We start from the raw sequence: 23631 nt of genomic DNA, 5'->3' as shown, positions 1-23631 counted from the left end.
AGACGACATGAACATATCAAGGCTCTGAGAAGTCCTGCAATTTCCCAAAGCATCATGGTCCCCATTTGACACAGTGAGTGCTCCCCAGACAGAAGGTGGGTGCCTCCTCAGACAGTCCCTGTGCCTTTGGGGGCAGCCCACTTTCCCCTCCCCCCGCTGCCCAGGGTGGGTGCTTTGGCATCTTCTCAAAGCACTGGGCAGGTCTCAATGAGCTGGCTGAGGAGCACCTGTGTGATGTGGGGGATGATGCCTGTTTGACTCACAGAGAGACAGAGACAAGAGGAGATCAGGTGATGAAGAAATTCAAACCCAGAGCCAGTGAGTCAGCGTCTCACCCCCAGCCTGTCCTTGACCTGGGCATCCCCTCACAAGCCTGGCTGATGCCAATATCCTAAGGGTTATCAGTGATTAGAATATCTCACCCGGGACCCCTGACCACTGCTTTCGGGCCCCTCCCGGGCTGCGTGTTCTGCTTAGGCAGGACTGCTGACTCAGACGCAGGCCACGCCAGCGCCCATAGCAACTCTAGAGATCTTCCCATCCTGTCTAGTTCTTTCATGTCAGCTGGAATCGCTTGGCAATGACTTCCTGGAGAGATCACTGTTGATTCTGAGTCTGTCTGATTCAGTGTTCAGCTCAGCGGACAGGTAATGCTACGATCCATTGGTAATATCTGCCGTGGTTGGAAAGGAAAGAGTGGTGGGTTTGCCCCAAATTAACATCCTGGCTCTAGTCTGTGGGTCAGTTCAGAGGTCCCTCCTGGAGTTGGGGACAGCCTATGAGAGGGAGCTGGGCTCTACAGTTTATAAAGGGAGCTGAGGCATGAAGGAGACAGTTGAGGGCACAGCTATCAGGTAGCACCTTGTCCAAGCCAGCCTCAGCCTGCCTGCCACTCCCACAGCCTCCTTCGCAGAAGCAGTCGTGTCGGTCCCACGTGACCCCTACCTCCCTGGTTGTAGCCGACTGGACCGTGGGGGGGGACCCAGTCTATAGGCTGATTCACCAGCCTTTGAGTTAGCCTGGTGGGAAAATTAACTGCACCAAGTAGATCCTCTTGGGGAATGTGAATTGAAGGCAGGGAGAACAGTTGACGGCAAAACCCGAAGCTGATCAACAAACAGAAGTGCAGAGAGAGAGGAGAGAAGCTGCGTGGGGTTAATGATACACCCTAGAGTGACAACCTCCCAATTCCTGCAGCTGACACACCAGCTCTGGGAGTCACCTTCGGTGAGGGTATGGGAGGGCAAAAGCCATGCTTGCTGGTTTATCAATAATCAGGTCCCTATAACCCACTGAATCTGTTTCTGGCCAAAGGGGTTTTTCAGTCTCCAAGGGATGGGCTGTCAGGGTGGGCTCCAGAGGGCAGGTCTGTGAGATCATGGGTGGGGTTGATTAAAGTGACAGCCAACTTCAATTAGAACTTGTACCAGACACATTCCTGGGCCACTGTGGGTAGAGCACCCTGCTGGTGACACTTGCTCTCACTTGCAGGGTCTAGTAAAATCTCTTGAGGGTGGGGAATTGGGCCTTCAGAGGACATGTGTGAATTCATCATGGGTTGCAGCCTGGTTTTAGCCTTACATTACTTCAATAAACATTGATAACGATCCGATAAGAGCCTGGGCTCACCATCCAGATCCCCGGGATTTGCCACTTACCAACAGTGTGACTTTGGGCAACTCATGTAAACTCCCTGTGCCTCCTGGTGATGGGAATGTATATTGATACAGCCACTATGGAGAACAGTAGGGAGGTTCCTTAGAAAACTAAAAATAGAATTACCATGTGACCCAGCAGTCCCACTACTGGGCATATACCCAGAGCAAACCATAATTCAAATAGACACATGCAACCCAATGTTCACTGCAGCACTATTTACAATAGCCAGGTTATGGAGGCAACCTAAATGCCCATCGGCAGACCAATGGATAAAGAAGATGTGGTACATATATACAATGGAATATTACTCAGCCATAAAAAGGAACGAAACTGGGTCATTTGTAGAGACGTGGGTGGATCTAGAGGCTGTCATACAGAGGGAAGTAAGTCAGAAAGAGAAGAACAAATATCGTATATTAATGCATATATGTGGAACCTAGAAAAATGGTACAGATGAACCGGTTTGCAGGGCAGAAATAGAGACACAGATGTAGGGAACAAACGTATGGACACCAAGGGGAGAAAGTGACGGCGGGGTGGTGGTGCTGGGATGAATTGGGAGATTGGGATTGACATATATACACTAATGTGTATAAAATAGATAAGTAATAAGAAACTGCTGTATAAAAATATAAATTAAATTAAATTAAAAATAAAATTAAAGATTTTGAAAAAAAACACTCCCTGTGCCTCAGTTTCCTCAGCTGTAAAATGGGGGCAATGATGGCAGCTGACAGGGTTGCTGCGAGGGATTAAAGTAAGGACTGGCACATAGTAAGGGCTACTAAATGTCAGGTCCTGTGCCGGGTGTTGAAGGTACCAAGTGGATTTGTCTCCTGCCCCCGTGGAGCATAGAGTCTAGAATTCAGTGGCCACTGGGGGACCCTGCCCACCTGTGACCTCCGTGCTGTGGGGCAGCTGGTCTTTTCTGGGCCTGATGTCAGCCAGCCCTGGTGAGACTAACATCTGCTCCCACACGTCTAGTCCTGCTTCTGCCCTCCTGGCCAGCCTGGCTGGCACATGCTGGTGAGGCCTGGCAGTGGCAGAGCCCGTGCCCAAGGGGAGGGAGGCATTCAGGGCTGGGAGGCAGGAAGAAGAAGCACTAACACCACCTGGAGCCGTCATGGGGGTTCCCTCTACTGAGTGGCCACTGTGTGGCAGATAACATGCTTATAGACATCCCTGTATTCATTTCCTAGGGCTGCTGTAACAAAGTACCACCAACTAGAGGCTTGAAACAACAGGAATTTATTTTCTCACAACTCCTAAGGCCAGAAGTCCAAAATCAAAGCGACATTTGGGCCATGTTCCTTCCAAAGGCTCTAGGGGAGAATCCTTCCTTACTTCTTCCAGCGTCTGGTAGCTTCTGGCACTCCTTGGCTTGTGGCAGCGTCATTCCAATCTCTGCCTCCATCTTTACACAGCCTTCTCTCTGTGAATATTTGTGTTTTGTCTCTGTGTCCAAATTTCCCTTAAGGACACCAGTTATATCAGATTTAGGGACACCCCCTAATCCTCTATGACCTCATATTAGCTGGATTCCATCTGCCAAGACCCTTTTTCCAAATAAGGTCACCTTCACAGCTTCCCGTGGATGTAAATTTTTTTTTTTTTGCCACACCACACAGCTTGCTGGATCTTAGTTCCCTGCCTAAGGGCACAGGGATTGAACCCGTGTCCCCTGCAATGGAAACAGATATCTAACCACTGGGCCTCCAGGGAATTCCTCCATGGATGTAAATTTTAAGGGGACACTATTCAACCCAGTAAAATCCCTTAGCCACCACCTATCAGAATGAATTTGGTGTTATTTCCCCCATTTTACAAACACGAAAACTAATGCACAGACCAGCCCAAGGCCATACGGCAAGCTGGACTTCAAACCCAGCTCTCTGACCTACAAAAGGCCTCTGAGTTCCTAACAGTGACCAGACGCTAGGGCTCTGGAGGAGAAACTGGAGCTACACGTATGAGGAAGAAGGAAGCAACAACAGGAAATTCCTTCTCAGGGCAATGTCCAAGTCTGCTGAAGCCCAGGGACTGGACTTCAGCCTCCCAGCCCTCCTCCCCTCTTTCTGCAGCCCCAGAACCCTCAGCCCTTCCCAGCAACAGGCAGGAAGCAGTTTAGCCTGATGCTCCGCCGAGGTCTGTGCTGTGCTGGTCTGGCCTGAATAAGCCAGCAGCAGCTCAGGGGGCAAAGCTGGAAGGAATGTTTATCTGGGGCCAACAGAAGGGAGAGGGCTGGAGACCACAGCCAGAGCCACTTGCCTGGGAAGGGGCCCCATCTCGTGTGTGTGTGTGTGTGTGTGTGTGTGTGTGTGTGTGTTTGTGTGTGTTGATCGAAGGCCCTGTTGCCTATCCTGGGGCCCTGCCAGAGCTGGGACAGCTGCTGATTCTGATCACAGGAGTATGTTTCTCAGGGAGGGAGGCCCCTTAGAGACATCCCAGCCCAAGGGTAACAAATAAATGGCGGGTCTACCACCATCCTCCCTTCCTCTGAATCCTCCTCAACACAGTGCCCCCCAGAGCTACTATCTATCAACTGGAGCTGGCAGAAGAGTTGAAAACTGCCCTGTGTTTCCAGTTCCAGACCCAGGAGTCTCAGCCTCAGTGATACCGTCCTGAGGGGTTGAAGAGCATCCTCTAGATCCTACAACTTGAAGAGAGAAGCAGGCCAGTTCTCCCAGTCCAGATCCCAGGCTCTTTTTCCTGACACTCACGCTTAGTACACAGGGTGACATCCAAGCCTTCCTGTCTTCCCACTCCCTGTGAATCATTCCCGGCTGCTACCGAGAACCAGGCTTCACAGCTGTTGCTACTGCAGCCCTGGCGCTGGCATCTGAGGACAGCTGCTGCAGGGCCCACCCCGCCCCCAGGGCAGCTGGTCTGCGTGACAGGAAAGCGCTGAATGGTTCTGAAGTACAGGTAGGAGTCTGCCCAGTCAAGAGAGTTCAAGGAGGGAATTCTGGGCAGAAGAATCAGCATGTGCAGAGGGCCTGACAGAGCTGAAGGGAGAAGGGGGGCTGGGGCGGGAGGAGCTGGGAGGCAGCAGCCATCGTCAGGACTTCAGTGACGTGACACCATGGTCCACAGGACCTGGGTTCTGGTCTTGGCTTGGTCATGACCTTGCTGTGGCACGTGGAGCAAGCCCCTGCCCTTCTGGGCCTAGGTTTCCCCATCTGTCCGGTAGGGAGCCAGGACCCGGTACTCACAACAGGCCATGCCTGCCTTGTCAAGGGTCCCCAGTGTCCTCCTCGCTGTCCTGGCTGGTGGAGGGGACCAGATGCTGATCCTCAGAGAGGCTCGGCCTGCCTGGGAGCTAGCCCAGCTGTCCCCGGGCTTCTGCAGGACTGGGGTGGCGAGAGGGACACTATGCTTTTCTCACCTTTGTGCGCTGGGGCAGGAGGCAGTTTGGCAAAGGGTACCAGCCACCACACACTGCTCTGACCCTGGCTGAGTCATGCCCCTTCTCCAGGCCCGCCCTCCATAGGGCAACAGACCACTGGCCAGGGACCTGCTGGAGCCGGGAGTTGCCTGCATGACTGAGGAATGTGTTTACTTCCCCCCGTGCTGGGAGGAAACCGAGCAAGGCCCCTGCTGGATTCCTTCCCAGCCAGGCCAGCAGGCTCTCCACCTCCTCCCCAGGACGGCCACACTGTTCTAGGCAGCACCTCCCACCAGCCACGTTTCAGGGCTCTCCTGCCTCACTTTATCCCTCCACAGAGAGAAAGCTGGGTCAGTCGGGACCATCCACTGGTGCCCGGCCCTCGGCCTGGAACCAGGACCCGCCCCTCGCTCAGCTGTGTGTCTAACCACTATGAGGCCCTGACAAGTGCCTTTCCCTCTCCGGCCTCAGTTTCCCTTTTCTATTATGCAAGGATGGAATGAGGTAAGGTCTGAGGGACCCTTCAGGCCCAGGAGTCAGGGCCTCTGAGAGAAGTCCCGAGAAAGCATAGGGTGATCTGATGGCTGTGAGCACGGGCTGTCGTTCATTCACCAAGGTTTCAGCAACTGAATGTGCCAGATTCTGTTCTAGGTGCTGACAATCCAGCAGCAAACAAGACAGATGCAATCCCCAGCCTCAGCGAGGGAAACAGGCACTGAACAAACATCTAATCGTGTTGAGAAAGAAGAAGACTCCTTATGAACAAACTGTCAGAGAGGGGAGAGATGGCAGGGGGTGGGGGGAGGGGGAGGTCAGAGAAGTCCTTGCCCAGGAGGTGACATTGAAGCTGAGATGGGGAGGAGGAGATGGTGCCAGTGTCATCAAGAAAGGGGCAGGAAAGAGCATTCCAGGCTACAGGGCCGGTCTGTCTGAAGGAGTGAGGAGGAAAGACTGGGGTAGGGGACATGCAGGTCAAGGAGCTAACTTTACCATTAGAGCCCCTGGGACCTTAGAAAAGACCCTCAACCTCCCTGAGGCTCTTTGTCATCCCCTGCAAATTAACCAAAATATCTACCTTGCAAGATACTCATGACGATTTAATTACATAGCGCCCCCTGCTTATTTCAGGGCCTTATGAAAAATAAGTACTCAGTAAATGGCAGCAAAGTATCTAGATATGCCCTGTGCATATATGATTTATAACTATTGGTCTGATTATATTTTGTAATCCACTCCTCTGTTTTTCTTTATTCTTCTGCTCCTATTTTTAATTTGGGCTTTCACACTACATTTTATATATTCCTTTAAATTTCTGTAAAGGGAACATTATTATTATTATTACTAATATTATTACTAATAACAGTACTAAAATGAGAGTGTGGGAGAAAGCGTGTAAGCTGCTATGCAAATGTGAGGAATTCTTATCACATATTCCAAATGTCTCAAGCTGCACTGATATATAATAATTGCATCGCAGATTCAAAAGCTCCTTGCACACCTGAAGCTTCACCCATGTGCGGGGGAGCTGTGGACATTGGGCCTCTTTTCCCACGGGGCTCTGGGAAATGGCACGAGGGATGCACTGGACGCAGGCAGGCCCTGCGAGGAAGGGAGGGAGTCAGGAAGAGAAGCTCTGGGCACCCGTGAGCACCGTCAGCAGGACTCTGGTTGACCTTCCTGAGGGAGATAATTAGCTATATGCAGATGGAATGAATGAAGATGAGGAAGAAATTTCTAAAACATTTCTAACAATTCAGTGCCAAGGATGAAATGACCTCGAGAGGTAGTAATTGTGTGAGCTGTACTTATCCTTTAAGCAATGGTTTGGAGAGGATTCAAGCCTTGGATGGAAGATGGTATTTGTGAGTGGTGGTGAAGGATACGGAAAAGTTGGAAGAGATAATGTCATCAATTAGGAACTGATACAACTACAGGAAACGGAAGTTCAAAACAGTGGCTTACACAATATGCATGCTTATATCTCTCTCTCATAAAAGTATAAAGTATAAAGATGGGTGGTCCAGGGCTGGCATGGTGGCTCTTCTACCTAATCCTTCTGGTTCACACCCACCTTCCCTATGGTGTGGCCCTCGTCCTTGTGGTACAAAATGGTGGCCATCATACCCACATTCCAGGAAACAAGAGCCAGCAAGGTGAAGAGACAAAGATGGAAAGGACAAAGGAAGACTCTTAGAAGCTGCCACGTCTCATTGGCCGGAACTTAGTCACATGGCACACCTAGTGGCAAAAGAGGATGGGAAATGTAGTCTTTATTCTGCTAGCCATGGTTCCAGCTAATAAGTCCATCTGTGGAAGGAGAGAATCAAGGTTGAGGAGCAATCAGCATGATGTTTCTGACATCCTTCAGTAATAAAAGTCTGTGAGATTGTGATTCTCGACCCTCTATCACTGTAGCCAAGGTCCGAGCCCTTGCTTTTGACCCAAAAAATAGGACAGTGGAATAGGACAGGCTGAGACTGCTAAGGGAAGACAGGGAAGGCTCACAGAAATGCTATATTAGAGAGGGTACTCCCTCTCTGTTCTCTATGCTGAGTGCCGTCTCGATATCTGGAAGCCTCTCACCAGAAACCCATGAGCTCAGCAGCCTACAAAATTGCCTTTCCTTGGGGCAAAGAAATGTTCTGTCCTTGGCTTTCAAAGGTAGGCACTTTATGAAATGCACGCTTGCAGGATGTTTCCATATCTATGCCAAAATGGAGGTAAAGCTGTGGTCCACTATGTCAGGAAATGCACTAGATTTAACTCCTTGTGTGAAGGGATCCATTCTGGAATTCGGAATCAGGAAAATGCTTATCTCCAGCTGAGCTCACATGATTTTCTTTCTCTGTAACACATCAGATAACACAGTGGCTCTCAGTTGTGTTTGCCGTCTTCGCATCATGACGACTCCTCCTACTTTTGGTAACATCACTTGCTTTTCTTTGGGGAACACCCCACCCCAATTCCCCACCCCAGCTTTCAGTCCATGTGGTTCTGGTGGGGCTTATTCTACCTTTTCTTTTCCTTCAGCAGGTGGGCATAATATGAAGTCCTGGCTAATTGAAGTCATAGTTATTGTTTCCCGGATTGGATTATGATTTACTCTGGGCCGGTTATATGACTCCCCTGAGATTTTTGCCAAAATTATTGAGGAGTGGGAAAAGCATGTGTTTTCCACTGGGGGGTGTTAAGCTGATAAGATGCAAACCTGAAGTTGCTGGTGGCCATCTTTGCACCTTGTAGAAAGAGCTTGTTTGAGAATGAGGGAATGAGGCCAACACAGAGGACCACAGAGCAGGGAATGGAAAGTGTAACACATTCCTGATGACGTTAATTGAGCCTCTGAAGCCAGCCCATCCCTGAATTTCCCAGTATTTCCCTAAATTTCCCAGTATATGAGTCAATATGTTCTCTCGTCTTTAAAAAAAATATTTATTTATTTATCTATTTTGGTTGTGCCAGGTCTTAGTTGGGGCATGCAGACTCTCAGTTGCGGCATGCATGCAGGATCTAGTTCCCCAACCAGGGATCAAACCCAGGCCCCCTGCATCGGGAGCTCAGAGTCTTACCCACTGGACCACCAGGGAAGTCCCTGTTCTCTTTTTTTTTTTGCTTAAGCCAGTTTGAGCTCGGTTCCCATCACTTACAAACGAAATAGTCTCCAATCACACACTAACCAAAGTGCAATTCTTCCTGGAAGTGGAGATAAGAATTTTGTGATTAAGAATGCTAAGTTATCGAAGACGCTTGATGTACCTGATGCTCAGCTTCTTTCACAGGAAGCATGTTGGGAGCTTAATGAGCATGCCCACTGTGGCAGAGTGCCTGCAAAATTGGTTGCCAATGATTCCTCTCATCCCTGTGCACATGTGCCACTCTTCCCAGTGGGTAGTGAAATCCATTTTTTCTCCCCTTAAACCATGATTTTTGTTTGTTTTATGACTTGCTTTGACCAATAGAACGTGGTTTCAGTGATGCTGTGCTAGTTCCAGGCTTAGCTCTTAAGAAGGCTGGCAGGTTTGCTTTTGCTCTTAGTCCCTGTGCTGTCATATAAAGAAGTCTCGCTCCCCTGCTGGAGAGACCATGTGAGAGAGGAGGCCTAGGCAGCCCCTAGATGTTCTAGTTAACACAGTGGAGGCACTAAAAATGTGAGGGAAGCCATCCTGGCCATTTAGACCCAGCCAAGCAGAGCAGAGAATGGAAAATGTGGTACATTCTTGATGACGTTTCTTGAGCCTCTGGATCCAGCCATGCCTGAAGGCAGTCCAGTTGGATGCAGCTCAATGCAGCAGCCTGAGTAGTCCCAGCCCACAACTTATAGAGCAGAAGAACCACCCAGATGAGCCCAGCCAAACCACAGGATCATGAGAAATAACAAATTGCTGTTTGTTTGTTTGTTTTTTGGCCATGCAGCATGCAGGATCTTAATTCCCCGACCAGGGGTCGAACCCATGTCCCCTGCAGTGGAAGTGCAGAGTCCTAACCACTAGACTGCCAGGGAATTCCCTCAAATTGCCGTTTTAAGCCACCAAGTTTTGTTTTTTTAAATTATTTATTTATTTATTTGGCTGCACCATGTCTTAGTTGCGGCACGTGGGATCTTTTCGTTGCAGCATGTGAACTCTTAGTTGCGGCATGTGGGACCTAGCTCCTTGACCAGGATTGAACCCCGGTCCCCTGCATTGGGAGGGCGGAGTCTTAACCGCTGGACCACCAGGGAAGTCCCTATGCCGCTAAATTTTGAGTTGGTTTGTTACACAGCGATAGCTGACTGAAATGTCCACTTGAGCAACTTTGGAATATCAGGATGTGTCACTGGGCGTTTTGTTTGAATGAGGGCTTTATTGAGAAATCGTGGTGGGAAAGGTTGGGATTAAGGGTCAGATGAGTGCAGCCTGAGGATTGAGACTCTAGAACAATGAGGAGAGGAACTCTGCTTCAGCGCTGGGGAGGTCCTTAGTGGCTGGGAATTCACCTTGAGGGAGAGAGAGGCCAAAGCCAAGGTTTTAGCTCAAGAGGCTGACTGATGGTCGATGGGAAACACTGTTTGGCAGGTAGTCATTCAAATGTCCTTCAGCCCAGCCAACTTTGGGGAGTGGCAGGGGGGTTCACTCAGCTACTCCAGAGTCGGACATGCTGGCAGTGAGTAAGCCCTTCCACAGACCCCGAGGGACAAGCGGGGGGCAGAGAGAGGCCCCCAAGGGCAAGTGCAGAGGGATGATACAAAAGAGGCAGGGCTGGGCCTGGGGCTCTGAAATCACAGACCACTGGGTCCTTACAAAGTTAGAAGGCCCCAGGCCTGGAGAAACAAGGGTTAGGCTTTCAATGCTTCTACCGTCCTAGTTTTCTTTTTCATTATCCTGTTTTATTTGGGATTTAATCTTCTAAATCATCTCAAATCCTTTTTTTTTTTTTTTGGCTGCGTTGGGTCTTTTTTGCTGCATGCAGGCTTTCTCTAGTTGTGGCATGCAGAGGCTACTCTTCATTGCGGTGTGCGGGTTTCTCATTGCGGTGGCTTCTCTTGTTGCAGAGCACGGGCTCTACGCGCGCGGGCTTCAGTAGTTGTGGCACATGGGCTCAGTAGTTGTACACGGGCTTAGTTGCTCTGTGGCATGTGGGATCTTCCCGGACCAGGGATTGAACCCGTGTCCCCTGCTTTGGCAGGCGGATTCTTAACCACTGTGCCACCAGGGAAGTCCCTCAAATCCTTTTTGAAAGTGGGAGGAAGGCAGTGGGTCACAGATGCCTGAGAGCTGGGATTATCTCTGGAACCCAGTGTGAGGGACCAGAGCTGGCAGACCGCCCCCTGGCTCTACCAGCTCTTCTAGGGAGAGGCCCTCAGGTGTGTGAATGTGTGAGGGTGTGTGAGTGTATGAATAGATAGAAGTGTGAGTGTGTGTGACTGAATATATGTACGAGTTGTGTATGTGAGTACTTGTGAGAGTTGTGTGAAAAAAATGTGTGTGTGCTTGCGTGTGCTTGAGAGTATATATGTGAGTTATGTGTGTACACAAGTGTGAGTGAGCGAGTTGGGTGACAGTGGATGTGCATTCATGTGTGTAGGTGTGTTTGTGTGAAAGTGTGTAAGTGTGATCATGAAATGTGTGTGTTGGTGTGATATGAATGTGTTTGTGTGCATGAGTCGGGTGTGATCTGGGTGGAAATGTGTGTTAGTGTGAGTGTGCTGAGAGCATGCCGATGGAAGAAGGAGAACAGGAGTGTGTGTCTGAGTGTGTGCGGGTTAAGTCGACCCCCTCACAGCACCAGCACGATCTTTAGAAAACCTAGTCAAAGAAGGTGCTGCGTGCGCACTGCTCCTAGGACCAGCCCCCGCCCTCTGACCTGTGACCCCGCCCCGACAGACGATCCCTGCACGGGGGCCCTCCCCCACCTTTCTCTGCCCTCGTGCCCTCCTCCTTACCCCGCTGGTCATTCTCACCTCGCCCCTGCACCGGCCCCCCCGCCCCCTCCCCCCGCCCCAGTCCCAAGGTTGCCCCGGGGCGGCTCCTCCCGGGACAGGAGAGTGATGAGGTGTCGGCAACCCCGGGGCCCCGGACCGAGAGAATGCCGATGTGCCGGAGGCCCTTGTGAAACTTTTTCCTGACAGCAGTGAGGCTGAAAATCCCCAGGCCTCCACCTTCGCTGACTGCCAAGGTCACGGCTGCCTCTAGCTGGGATCCCGCTCTCTGCCGCCCTCTGCTGGGCATCTGTCACCGGCGGGCGCAGAGGGAAGCCAGCCCTGCACCCGCACCCCAAGCAGAGCAGCTTCCCCCCAGCTTTGCTGCCACACGGGGCGCAGGGGGGCCGGGCTGGATGCTCCCCAAGGCCTAGGTTCTGGGTTCGTTGTCTCTTCGATGCATATTGCATGTCTGACACTCGGTAGATGCCCCAGGAAGAGAAAATGAATGTGTGCATTGGCTCAGTAGTCGAAGGGGAAACTGAGGCCCATATAGAAAGCTGGTTGTGCACGCAGGACGCATACTGAGTCTGCCAAGTGCCCAGGGCTTGCTCTGCCACAGCTTCATGGATTGGGGGCGGGGGGAGGCGGGCGAGTCCTGGCCTTTTCCTGCTCAGCATAAGCCTGACTTTCTCAGCTGACTGGGCTGCCCCACTAGAAGTAATCTGTCCCCAGATTGGGGCAACTGGGCCAGACTGGGGAGGTGGGCTGCGAGGAGCCGGAACCCAGCCTGCCTCCTCTGGGCACCCAGGCTGGTCCTGCACGATTGTGCTGACCTGGCCCACGACCCGGCGGGTGATGACGCTGACACAGAGACACGCCCGGGAGCCTGAGGATATGTGGGGGAACCCCAGGTGCCTCCACCCCTCCCACTGCCTCTGCCATGGCATCATTACCCCTCTGGACAGAGGAAGACTCTGAGGGGCCTGAGTTGCGGAAAGCCACTCCACGTGTCCAAGCCTCTCCCACCAGACCCTGGAGCTCCCCCAGGAGGACTGTTTGCTCTCTCCAGCTGCCCCGGGGCGTGTGCCCCTCTGGGGAGACAGGGTCACCTGGTCCCAGGGCTCCCAAACAGTGATAGCTCACTTCTGCCTCTTCTAGTGACTCAGTGTAGGAAAAGGGAAAGCACAGAAAAGCAGAAAGAGAGGTACCAAACCACCTGAGATACCAACCCAGGAATCAGCCCCCAAATAGACCCATTAACTCTGCCTTTGCTGGAGTCTAAATGGATTCCTCCCCTACTACTTTCTCCAGGACTGAACCCCTCCCTGACCTCTCTGGGCGGCCTCACCCAGTGCACCTGCCACCGTCACTCGAACCCAGATTGTCCCCACCCTAAGGATAGTCCTCTGTGCCCCTCCCTCCTGTGTCATCCCTCCCCCCCGTTGTGTCTGACTCAGTGATGGCTCAGAAGCCCTGTGGAGCCGTAGGGACTAAGGTTCCATTTCTAAGTGAGATGACTGGGTCGGCCGCTCTCCTGCTCTGAGACCTGCAGTGGTTCCCAGGCGGACAAGAGAAGTTCTCAGACAGATTAGTCTGGCATTCAAGGCCCCACACCATCCTGCCTACCGCCATCCCAGCCATTGTTCCTTCACACTGCAAGCCTACAGGAAGGGTCAGCTTCCCTTTGGGCTGGCTTCCCCTGACAGTTTGTGAACTAAGTGAGCAGGAGCTGCATCTCCTTTATTTCTATGTCCCCAGTGCTTAGCCCAGGGCCTGGCACAGCGTGGGCTCTCAGTAAATGTTCACCAAAAGAAACTAAACTGGTTGGGGCAAACCAATTCACTTAGTAACAATAAGAAGCATTCAGTCAGCATGTATTATGTCCAGGCATTGTGCTGAACGCATGGCAAGGATTCCTCATGTTGTTCTCAGAACTGCTTTCTAAGGTGATGCTATTATAATGCCCATATTCCAGATGAGAGAACTGAGGCCCAGAGATACTAAGTGATTTGATCAAAGTTATCTCCAGGATTCCACCCAAGCCCATGACCTGCTGTCCTAGGCTGTTGGGTTTGTCTACTCCTGCCTTGTAAGCATGCTGGCTGTCTGCCCTTTTTTTCCCATGCTCCTCTGTCTGGGCCCAAAGGCTCTTCCATTCTGCCCTCTCTTCAGGCTCAGCCCCAGGGCCTGGGCAGTGCAGGGCAAGGCTCTGGTGAGTCTCAGGTTCCTGGCTGTGGTTGAGTATACCAGGGAGGCTGCAGGGATGGTTTTGTAGAGAACAGGAGAACTGCTGCTCTGTCATAGGTCTAAACAAGATTCAACAGGTTGATTTTAGGTCCTGAAACTCAAGTTCCTGACATGAGCTTGAACTCATGCAGCACTGGAGAGGCCTGGCCTGGGAATCTGGGTCCAGGCACAATCCCAGACTCTATATGACCGTGGGCAATGAGCTTAGCTTCGCTGAGCCTCAGCTTCCACATCTGTACAATGGGCATGAGAATATCCACTTCACAGTGTCTTTGTGAGGATTAAACGTGAACTGGCATGGGAAGGCATTTCATAAACTACAAAGCTGCTATTGGAGGATGAGGGGATATTGTTGCCCTGTGGGATTGGGATCAGCAGTGGCCTAGTTTAGAGGCTGGGAGGAGGGAGAGGCAGGACAGACGCTGCTGAGGCACAGGTTTTTCTGGTTAGGATGTGCAAAGGGGGTGGAGGGGGAGAAATAGGAAAGGGGCTCGTGAAGGTGGGCGGGACCTCTGTCAGGAGCTGCTGGGAATCCCAGAAGAGCTGCTGAGTCACTCTCCTTCTCTCTGTCCTTCTTTTTTAAAAGTCTTAATTACTTTTTTCTGCTTACAAAAGCAGTATATGCCCATTGTATAAAGTTCAAACAACACCAAACTACATAGTGTAGAAGATAGTTTTCCTGCTCATGCTCCCCAGATGTAACTGCTGTTGACATTTTTATTTATTTTTGGCTGCGTTGGGTCTTCGTTGCTGTGTGCGGGCTTTCTCTAGTTGTGGTGAGTGAGGGCTACTCTTCGTTGCGGTGTGCAGGCTTCTTATCGCGGTAGCTTCTCTTGTTGCGGAGCACGGGCTCTAGGCACGCAGGCTTCAGTAGTTGTGGCATGCGGGGTCAGTAGTTGTGGCACACGGGCTTAGTTGCTCTGCGGCCTGTGGGATCTTCCCAGATCAGGGATCGAACCTGTGTCCCCTGCATTGGCAGGCGGATTCTTAACCATTGTGCCACCAGGGAATTCCTGTGCTGTTGACATTTTGTTGTATGTTCTTCCAGACTTTTCTTTTGATAAATACATATTTTTAAATTAAAAAAGCATTGTTCCTTGAAGATAATTCAAAGCAAGGCAGCAGTAGAGAATGTGTACTCCTTCCCACACCCCTCTCAGAACCCGCCACTAATAGCAGCTTTGTAGGTATCTCCTTGAACTTTTTTTTTTTTTCCTTGAACTTTTTAATGTGCATGTATATCCATAAGAGGGCGCGAATGAGGAGGGGCAGTAATGATGATAGACACAAAAGCCAAGACTGCTAGGGTACAAGTCCCAGTCGTAACAGTTACTAGTTGGGTGACTGTGAGCAAGATTTACTTAATCTCTCTGAGCCTCATTATCTTCCTCTGTAAGATGGGAATAATGATAACATCTACTTCAAACTGTGATGGAGAGAATTAAATGAAATAAAGCATGCAGTGGTCAGCATAATACCTCAGTGAAGATTAGCTATTGTTATAGACATACCTGAAGAGAGTCATTTTCTCCCCTATGAAACTGGGATCATACCATGCATACAGTGTCCTATTTGGTTTGGAGGCAGAATTATGTGGAAAGATTAGTCATGGAGACACAGAAATTTACACTGGAAACAAGAAGTCTTGCATTTAGATTCAAAGACTTGGTTGCGTAAGTGTAGCATGGTAAAAACCTAGATTTCCCAAGCTGAGTCACAGCCACTTCTGTGACGTGGCTGCAGCCTGGCCTTGCATCAGTAGATGCTGAGCTTTCAAAACGAGGGAGGTGACGGGTTTTCTGTAGCCTGAGCCTGAGTCTTCCTTAAAGGTTTTTGCAGGCCTCACCACATATATATCCAGCTTCCTTCATGGTAACTTCTACCTTGAAATGTCTACTACTTCTCCCTCCCAGTCTCACTTCCCACCTCCCTGGAGCCCCCTTGTCCTCTGATCTTCCCAGCCTCAGTGAAGGCACCAAAGCCTGCCCATTTGCTCAAGCCAGACCCAGGAGTGGTGGGGGATGCCTTATGATGTTCCCTCCATCCTGCATCCGATCCCTCTGGAGTCCAGTGGACCTTTGCTCCCACACATACCCACCTCCCTTCACCTCCCTCCTCTCTTCCATCTGTCACCCTGCAGTCCCTCTGTCACCCCAGAGCTAGAACCAAGTTTTAAAGTTTACTTTGATCTTATTGGACAGCTATTGTGATGGGTTGAATGGTGGCACATCAAAAGACATGTCCACACACTAATTCCTGGAATCTGTAAATGTGACCTCATTTGGAAAAAGGATCTTTGCAGATGTGATCAAGTTAAGGATCCTGAGATGAAGAGATTATCCTGGATCATTCAGGTGGGCCCTGATTCAATGGTAAATGCCCTTACAAGAGACACACAGAGGAGATTTGTCAGACAGAAGAGAAGGAGACAATGCAGAGCAGAGAATGATGTAGCTACAAGCCAAAGAATGCTCAGAGCCACCAGAAAATGGAAGAGGCAAGGAACAAACTCCCCTAGGATCTTTAGAGCGAACCTGGCCCTGCCAAAACCTTGATTGCGGATTTCTGGCTCCTAGAACTATGAGAGAATAAATTTCTATTGTTTTAGTTCACCCAGTTTGTCATAATTTGTTATGGCAGCCGCAAGAAACTAATACAGGTAAATATACAGGTCATTCAAATGTCAAAACAATATAATATGTAAATATTAAGAAGTCTTGCTTTTCTAGGTAACCGCACTTATTAAGTTCTTTTGTATTTTTCCAGGGTTTCTTTATGCAGATATATGGAAACATGAAAGGGGAATACATTTTGCTTCCCCTCCCCACTTTGAGTGATCTTTTGAAACATATACCTGACTGTGTCACTCACTGCACTTAGATGAGACCCAGACACCCCACTTGGCCTGGCCCTGTGCCCTTCAACCCTGTCTCATATCCCCTCCTCCATTCCAGGCTTTAGCCTCCCTGGTCTCCTTCTGCCTCAGAATCTTGACAGCCATCCTTGCTCCTGACTGACACCCCCGACCCTTCAGTCCACACTGTCTTCCTGTCATCAGATCTCTACTCAAATGTCAACCCCCTCCAGAGGCCCTCCCTGACCTCCCAATTTAAAATAGCTCTCCTAATCCTGCCACTTCTCATTGTACTCTCTTTCATTATCTTCCTTGAATTTGTCACAATATAAAGTTAATGACGTGGTGGCTGATTAGTTTGTGTCTCTCTCCTGCTCCAGACTAAATTCTTGGAGCTAGGATTTGTTTTATTTACCCTTCCATTCTGGGCACCAGAAACATCACTTGGCACATGGTAGGCCCTCTGTAAACATTTGTCGAATACATAAATTAGTACTAAAGGCCAGCCACTTTCTAGAAACTGTGACACGCACTAAAGAAAGGGCCTATGAACCCTCTAAAGTAGTATGTAACATTTTGTGGGGATGTGCGCTATTTTCACAGAGATGGTTGACTGATTTTGTAAGGCTCTCAGAGGAGGTCCTGGCCCCAAAGAAGGGGTCTTGATTGTGCAGGCAGGGACACAAGCTTAAATTCAGTCTCAGAGGCCCACTGGGAGCCCCAGGCATGTTTAGCTTGGAGGAGGGGAAGGAAGCCAGGGCCACTGTTCGTAAATCTCTGTGGGCAGCAAAGGAACTAGGGAAAATGACAGAGCTTTCACACCAACAAGAGAAGGGCCTCCTAACAATCCAAGGTGATCAAGGACATAGGCTGGCTGGTGAGATGGTGGGGTCCTTGTCACTGGAGTTATGCAAGCTGATGTGTATGCCCCTCTGTCAGAAATTGTTCTGGGATGAGCAGGCCAAGGAAACACACTGTTTTGGGGTGTCGGAGTGGTAGATGGCCTGGGTCAGAGGGGACAGTCTCTAAATTAATGTAGCTGTGGTTCCTTCCAGCTTCCCACAGATTGGAGTGCAATTGACATGCCCCTGACTGTCCCCAGACTGAGGCCACTTGGGTTCCATCCCCATATTTCAAGAAAAAGGAGCAAATCTGGACCTATTCTCTTCCTGTTTGTTGGTTTCCACTTTGCCTGCTTCCATGACCTGGAGAGGGGCTGCCTAGGTCTGAAATGCAGGGACAGGCCTGAGTCCCCTCTTCTGGCCACTGCCCTTTTATAGCAATGAGATTGGCTTGCACAGGCTGCTGGCCAGGCCCGCCAGACTGCTGCAGATGTGCAATCCCCCATGGGCCAGACTGTCTTCCTCCCGGCCTCCCTCTAGCTCCCTCAGGGAGGGAGCTCTTTCTTTCAGGATCAGAGCAACCCCTTTCACCTCCTTTGTCTGGATCGTTGGACCACATCCTGTAGCAATATCGGGGTGCCCTTGCTGCTGTCTGCTTTGAGAGAGGCAGCTCTCAGGGAGCCTGGGGAAATTTTCCCCTTGAAGCAGGAAATAGAATCTCGCTACTGAGCCAAGGGTGCCAGTTCCCTCAGAGCACACCTGAAAGCAGGAGATGGTATCTCCAGCATATTGAGATCTGTAGCAGGGTCAGTCCTGCTGGATGAAGTCTCCCAGGGCTTCTTCCCAGCCCAAGGCAACTGGGAATCTTCCAGGAGCTGGAGAACCAGATTGGACACTTCTCTTTTCAAGCTTGTATGAGAGATTGTTGGCCTGGGTGCGGGGCTGGTGCTTGCTTTCTAATGTAGCTGCTTAGCAGTCATGGGGCCCTGGACACGTGTATAATACTTTGTTCTCTATCTGAATCTCACGAATGAGATAATATGGACAAAATAAATTCACAGTGCCAGCCACAGAGTAAGGGATCAATAAATCATAGGTGTTATTATTATTATTAGAATTTGAATTAGTATTGTTTAAACCTCACTGGGTTTCTGTAAAAATACGATGACAAGATGTATCTCAAAACAAGGATCAAGGACTTCCCTGGTGGCTCAGTGGTTAAGAGTCCGCCTGCCGATACAGGGGACACGGGTTCGAGCCCTGGTCCGGGAAGATCCCACATGCCGTGGAGCAGCTAGGCCCTTGCACCACAACTGCTGAAGCCCGCGCACCTGGAGACCGTGCTCCGCAGCAAGAGAGGCCCGCACACCACAGCAAGGAGTGGCCCCCGCTCGCTGCAAATGGAGAGAGCCCGTGCGCAGCAACGAAGACCCAACACAACTAAAAATAAATAAATAGATTAATTAATTAATTAATTAAAAAAAAACAAGGATCAAATGAAGTCATGGGATGAAAAGAGATGCAAAATCCTATGCAAATGTGTTAGATAATGGTCACTGATAACAACCCCCCTTACCCCTGACAAGTCCTTCAAGATAGCCTGTCCTTCCAGGCTAGGCCACAAGAGGGCACCGCCTCCTTCCTGCCTGCGTCACGCCGCCTCCTTGGACACTCCCCCAGGACGCACCTGGTGCAGGACGCCATGTCAGTAAAAGGCGGTGCAGATCGTCACTGCTGGGAGAGCCTGGGCTTCGACCTGGGGATCTGTCACCAGAGTTGTCAGAGGTTGCCAATTCCTTCTGCCCACAGGACAGAGGCCCACGGCATGCCTGGCATGTAAGGATGTATTTGAAAGTGTTACTACGTTACAGCTGTGTTCAGAAATGGTCTCAACACTGAAATTCTGGAAGAGGAGCGCAGGATCTCACACCTACGTGTGTGTGAGCGAATCATCCTCATGAGGAAGAGTTCTCTGGTTGTCTCGTTCACTGCCGTGTCCCCAGCACCAGGTGCACACGGGCACCCAGTAAAGGCTGGCAGAGGTAAATAAAGAGGACGCCCCCTTTGCTGGACATTTGCTGTTATTCCTGTGCACCCCTCCACTCCTGGGAATCTCAAACCACAGTGTAGAACCCACCTGTGGGAGTCCGCAGTAATTCCCCAGGGGTGTGAGAGAGAGTTCTAGAAGGACCTCAGTAGGGCAAGGCCCGTGAGTTTCGAGGAGGCCCCAGTGTCTGGCCGGGAACTGTTCCAAAGCTGAACAAGAACGGGGTGTGTCATTGGGGTGTGGGGTGCAGCGGACGGCAGGGCGCTGGCCAGAGGAGCTCGCCCTCTGTCCTGCCTCCTCCACTCGTCCCTGTGGCTCCTAAGCTGTCTCGGGCCCTTGTGGGACCTTGGGCTCCTCAGCAGTGCAGGGCAGGTGCGCAGGCCTTGTTTGGGGGCTCAGAGGAGAGGTGTGGGGAGGCCTTGGGCTCTGGGAACCGTCATGTCCAAGGTTGTTTGTCAGGATGTTGATTTTTTTTCCCCCTCAGAATGTAGCAGAGTTTGGAGGATTGTGCCGAAGGTAGACTAATTGTGTTTAAAATGTCCCCATGTGTTGGGCATGATGCCTATGGTACAGCGAATGTCGAGTTCACTCTGAACCCTGACGCCTGTGTGAAGTGTGATTTCAGACTCTGTCCTGCCTCCTCGACCTGGTCAGTCACACCTTTAGGACTGAAGGGGAGAGGCTGCCACGTGGCCAGGCCCTGAGCGCTCCTCAGCATGTGCCTTGGTCCCGCCCTAGTGGACCTCACCTCGTGGGACTCTCTCCCTCCCCACCGTCTACAGCAGGTGTTCCCAGACACGGCCTGCCATCTTCCTTGGGCTTCTGACTGTCCTCATGTGGGTCCTGGTTGCTATCTAGCCGGCTTCTGGAAGTGTCTGGCAGTGTGAAGGCACCTGAGGGTTGCCTCAACTGAGGCTGTATTATGGGCTGAATTGTGTCCCCCCTAAATTCATGGTGAAGTCTTAACCCCCAGTACCTCAGACTGTGACTGTATTTGGAGGTAGGGTCTTTAAAGAGACAATTAATGTTAAACGAGGTCATATGCGTGGGCCTTAATCCAATAGGACTTGTGTCCTTATAAGAAGAGATTAAGACACTGACATGTACAGAGTGAAGACACAGGGAGAACACAGCCATCTACAAGACAAAGAGAATGGCCTCAGAAGAAACCAACCCTGGTGACACCTTGATCTTAGACTTCCAGCCTCTAGAACTATGATAAAATAACATTCTATTGTTTAAGCCACTCAGTCTGTGGTACTTTGTTACAGCTGCCCTAGTAAACTAATACAGGCTTATGTTCTCTCCCTGCTGTCACCTCCTTCCCCCTCCCCTCATGTTCCCAGGAAGACACAGGACACAAGCCAAGGGTCCAGCACTTTATTATAGTCACAGAGCACAGGAGGGACTGCTTGGGTCTCACTGAAGGCTTGTTTTACCTTCTCCCCCGGGGGAAGCCACGGGAGATAGCCCCACCTGCCAGGCCAGGCCAAAAGGGAGAGAGGGGGCAAGGGCAGGTGATAAGCATAAACACAGACTTGATTTGACTCAGCTTCACAACTTGTTAGCTGTGTGATCTTAGGCAAATGTCTTAACCTCTCTGTGCCTTGGCTGCCTTGTCTGTGAAACAGAGTAAGTGATACAACCTACCTCACTGGGTTGTTGTGAGGATTGAATGAGAGTGCCTGTGAAAGTGTTTAGCACAGGGCCCGGTAAGTTGTAAATACTCGTGAGTGGAAGCTATTATTATCATTAGGAGCAAATCAGATTTCTTCATGGTCAGTTCAGCTCCAATATCTGAGGATATGGGGGAGGGAGATCTCATACTTTATAAATGTCTTCAATGTGGCCTCTTAGAGAGACAGCCTGAGACGTGTGGGAGCCACCTGGTCCCTGGGAGCACGGCAAGCAGACCCCAAAGCGAGGCTCCTGGGGTCACGACACCGCCTGTCTCTACCAACTCCATGAAAAGCACTAGGAAGAGTTTGTGAAAAGTTCTAGTGTTGCACCTGGACCACTTCAGGTCTCTGGGATTCAGTCAGCTAGCATTTTCTCTGTCTATTCAGATTGTCTTCCTTTTATTTTTTATTTTTGCAGTTTTTACTTTTGGCTGAGGAATTGCCACAAGCCACTGAACTTGGAATCAATCCTGGCTCTGCCTTATGCTATGTGAGTGACCGTGGGCTGGTCACTTGACCTCTCTGAACCTCTCCATGCCACTGACCTTCAGGAGCTTTGAGACGAAGGTGATGCGAGTTAAAGTAAACCGTAAGTGATGGTCATTGGTAATGTGATGATGGATGGGGCTTACGTGGTCAGTGGCTCAAAAGTGACTGGGGCAAAAGGAATCTCAGTGTGTGTGTGTGTGTGTGTGTGTGTGTGTGTGGAGAGGCAAGCCTCAGGGTTCCTGAAGCAGGTTGAGGGAGGCGTCACCACAGGAGGGCACTCTGAGCTTTTTTGTCTTCTCTACCTTAATGAAAAATTTAAAAATTTTTCTGTGGCTGCATTACAAATCGAACTAAAACTTAATGTTGTTTTTTTTTGTTTTTTGTTTTTAGTTTAGCTAACTGATTTAGCAAACTTTTAAAATAAATTCATGTACATTTATTCATTTATCAATAATGCTGATTCGATAGTGTGCCCTATTGCTTGGCATGCAGGGAAGTGGGATGGGGGTGGGGTGGAGGCAGAAAGAAACACATGCTTTATGGTGTCCTGGTTCAACCACTGCTCAGCTGAGTGCCTGGACAAATTTCCCAAGAGCAGGACAGTGGTGAAGTTCCCATTCCGGCCTCACAGGATGTTACGAAATGGACAAAATGAAAAGAAAAGCAACTTAAAGGTCAAGAACACAGTTCTCAAGCCCTCTTACCTCTAGTGCATGGCCTTCCGCTTGACCTCATGCCGTGCTTGAGCCCAAGCCCTGCAGGGGCAACTCTGGGTGGGAAGGAGGCGCATCCAGCTGTTAAACCATGACCTCAAGAACAGTATTTCCAGGAATCCCCATCTTAGCATCTAAGGGATTCCTGGGAAAACTGGACCGTGAGGACAAGGTGAGAGAGTGGCCTTCAGCACCAAGGCTCTGGCATGTCCCTAAGGACCAGCTGGAGTTTTCTTCTGCATCCAGCCCCATCTGCAGAAGCCAGGGCGGCTGCTGTGTCTCGCGGGATGTGGATGATTGCTCCGGGGGGAGAGTAGTGACTGGAACTTCAATTGCCCTGGAAAGTACCTTCCCTGTAGTCAAAGGCCATGTTGTCAACCAGAAACCATCTGGTAACACCCCACTCCCCCCTTCGACTGCCATGGGTCATGTGTATTCCTTAGTCTCCAGCCAGAGGGAGGGTTTTACTCTAAACCAACTGGGCAGATCCGGTTCCCAGTCTCTGTTTGGCAACTTCTTTGTTGGTGACCCCCAGCAAATCACTTAACCTCAGCCTTCCCCAGCTGTAAAATGGGATGGTATAGGACCTACTGGATAAGGTGAGATAAATACAACTATGGTGGCCGGGGGCAGGGAGGAGAAGAGGAAGGAAATCTACAGGATTAATGGAAAATGCCTTGGCCTGTCTTTGCTAAAAGTGACCCAAGATGTAAGGACAAGACCACATGCAGTGGGTAAGAACATGGATCTGAAGGCAGACAGATTAGGTTACAAGCCCAGCTCAACATAATCAGTGTGTGGCCTTGGGCCAGTTGTTTAACTGAGCCTCGGTTTTCTTATCTGGAAAATGGGTCAATAACATTTACCTCCCAAGCTTGTTGGGAGGTTAAATAAAATTGTGCTTAGCCCAGTGATTTTCCTCTGCTGTTTCTTGCTTGTCTGAAGCCCCTGAGAGGGGTCAGATATTTGGGAGATGCCTGGACTAACTTAGGCAACACCTCAAAGAGTGAAGAGCCTGACTCAAAGCCCAGGACTTTTGTCTTTAAGGCTGAAAGGGTTTTTAGGAATTGTCCAATTCACAAATGATGAAGGGTTTCAGCTTCGAATCATTAACAGTAGCTCTCCAGAACTTAGTGCTGAGAAGGATTCTGAAACTGTACCTGAATGCTTCAAGAAAGGATGCCTTAGGGTTGGGGGAAGGGATAGATAGGGAGTTTGGGATTGACATGTATACACTTCTGTATTTAAAATGGATAACCAACAAAGACCTACTGTATAACACAGGGAACTCTGCTCGATATTATGTAACAACCTAA

The 23631-nt window shown here is 50.2% G+C and overlaps 1 protein-coding gene across 6 annotated transcripts in view; it reads left to right on the top strand.

Annotated features, from left to right (window-relative positions):
• The first annotated feature begins 4507 nt into the window (after positions 1-4507).
• Positions 4508-23631, top strand: part of IL17B (interleukin 17B) — a 59269-nt gene continuing 40145 nt past the window's right edge. For 4 of the 6 annotated variants that reach the window (XR_009502427.1, XM_059917453.1, XM_059917452.1 and 1 more), the window contains exons 1-2: positions 19089-19429; positions 21532-21702. The gene's annotated coding sequence lies outside the window, so the exon portion shown is untranslated. Of the gene's footprint in view, positions 4585-19088; positions 19430-21531; positions 21703-23631 lie in introns of those variants that run through there. The other 2 variants (XM_059917454.1, XM_059917456.1) reach the window with 2 other exon arrangements.

Source organism: Balaenoptera ricei, chromosome 3 (genome assembly GCF_028023285.1).
Source record: "Balaenoptera ricei isolate mBalRic1 chromosome 3, mBalRic1.hap2, whole genome shotgun sequence".
Classification (NCBI taxonomy): domain Eukaryota; kingdom Metazoa; phylum Chordata; class Mammalia; order Artiodactyla; family Balaenopteridae; genus Balaenoptera; species Balaenoptera ricei.
The sequence above is the reverse complement of the archived record's forward strand: the minus strand, read 5'-3'. Positions and strand labels throughout refer to the sequence as shown.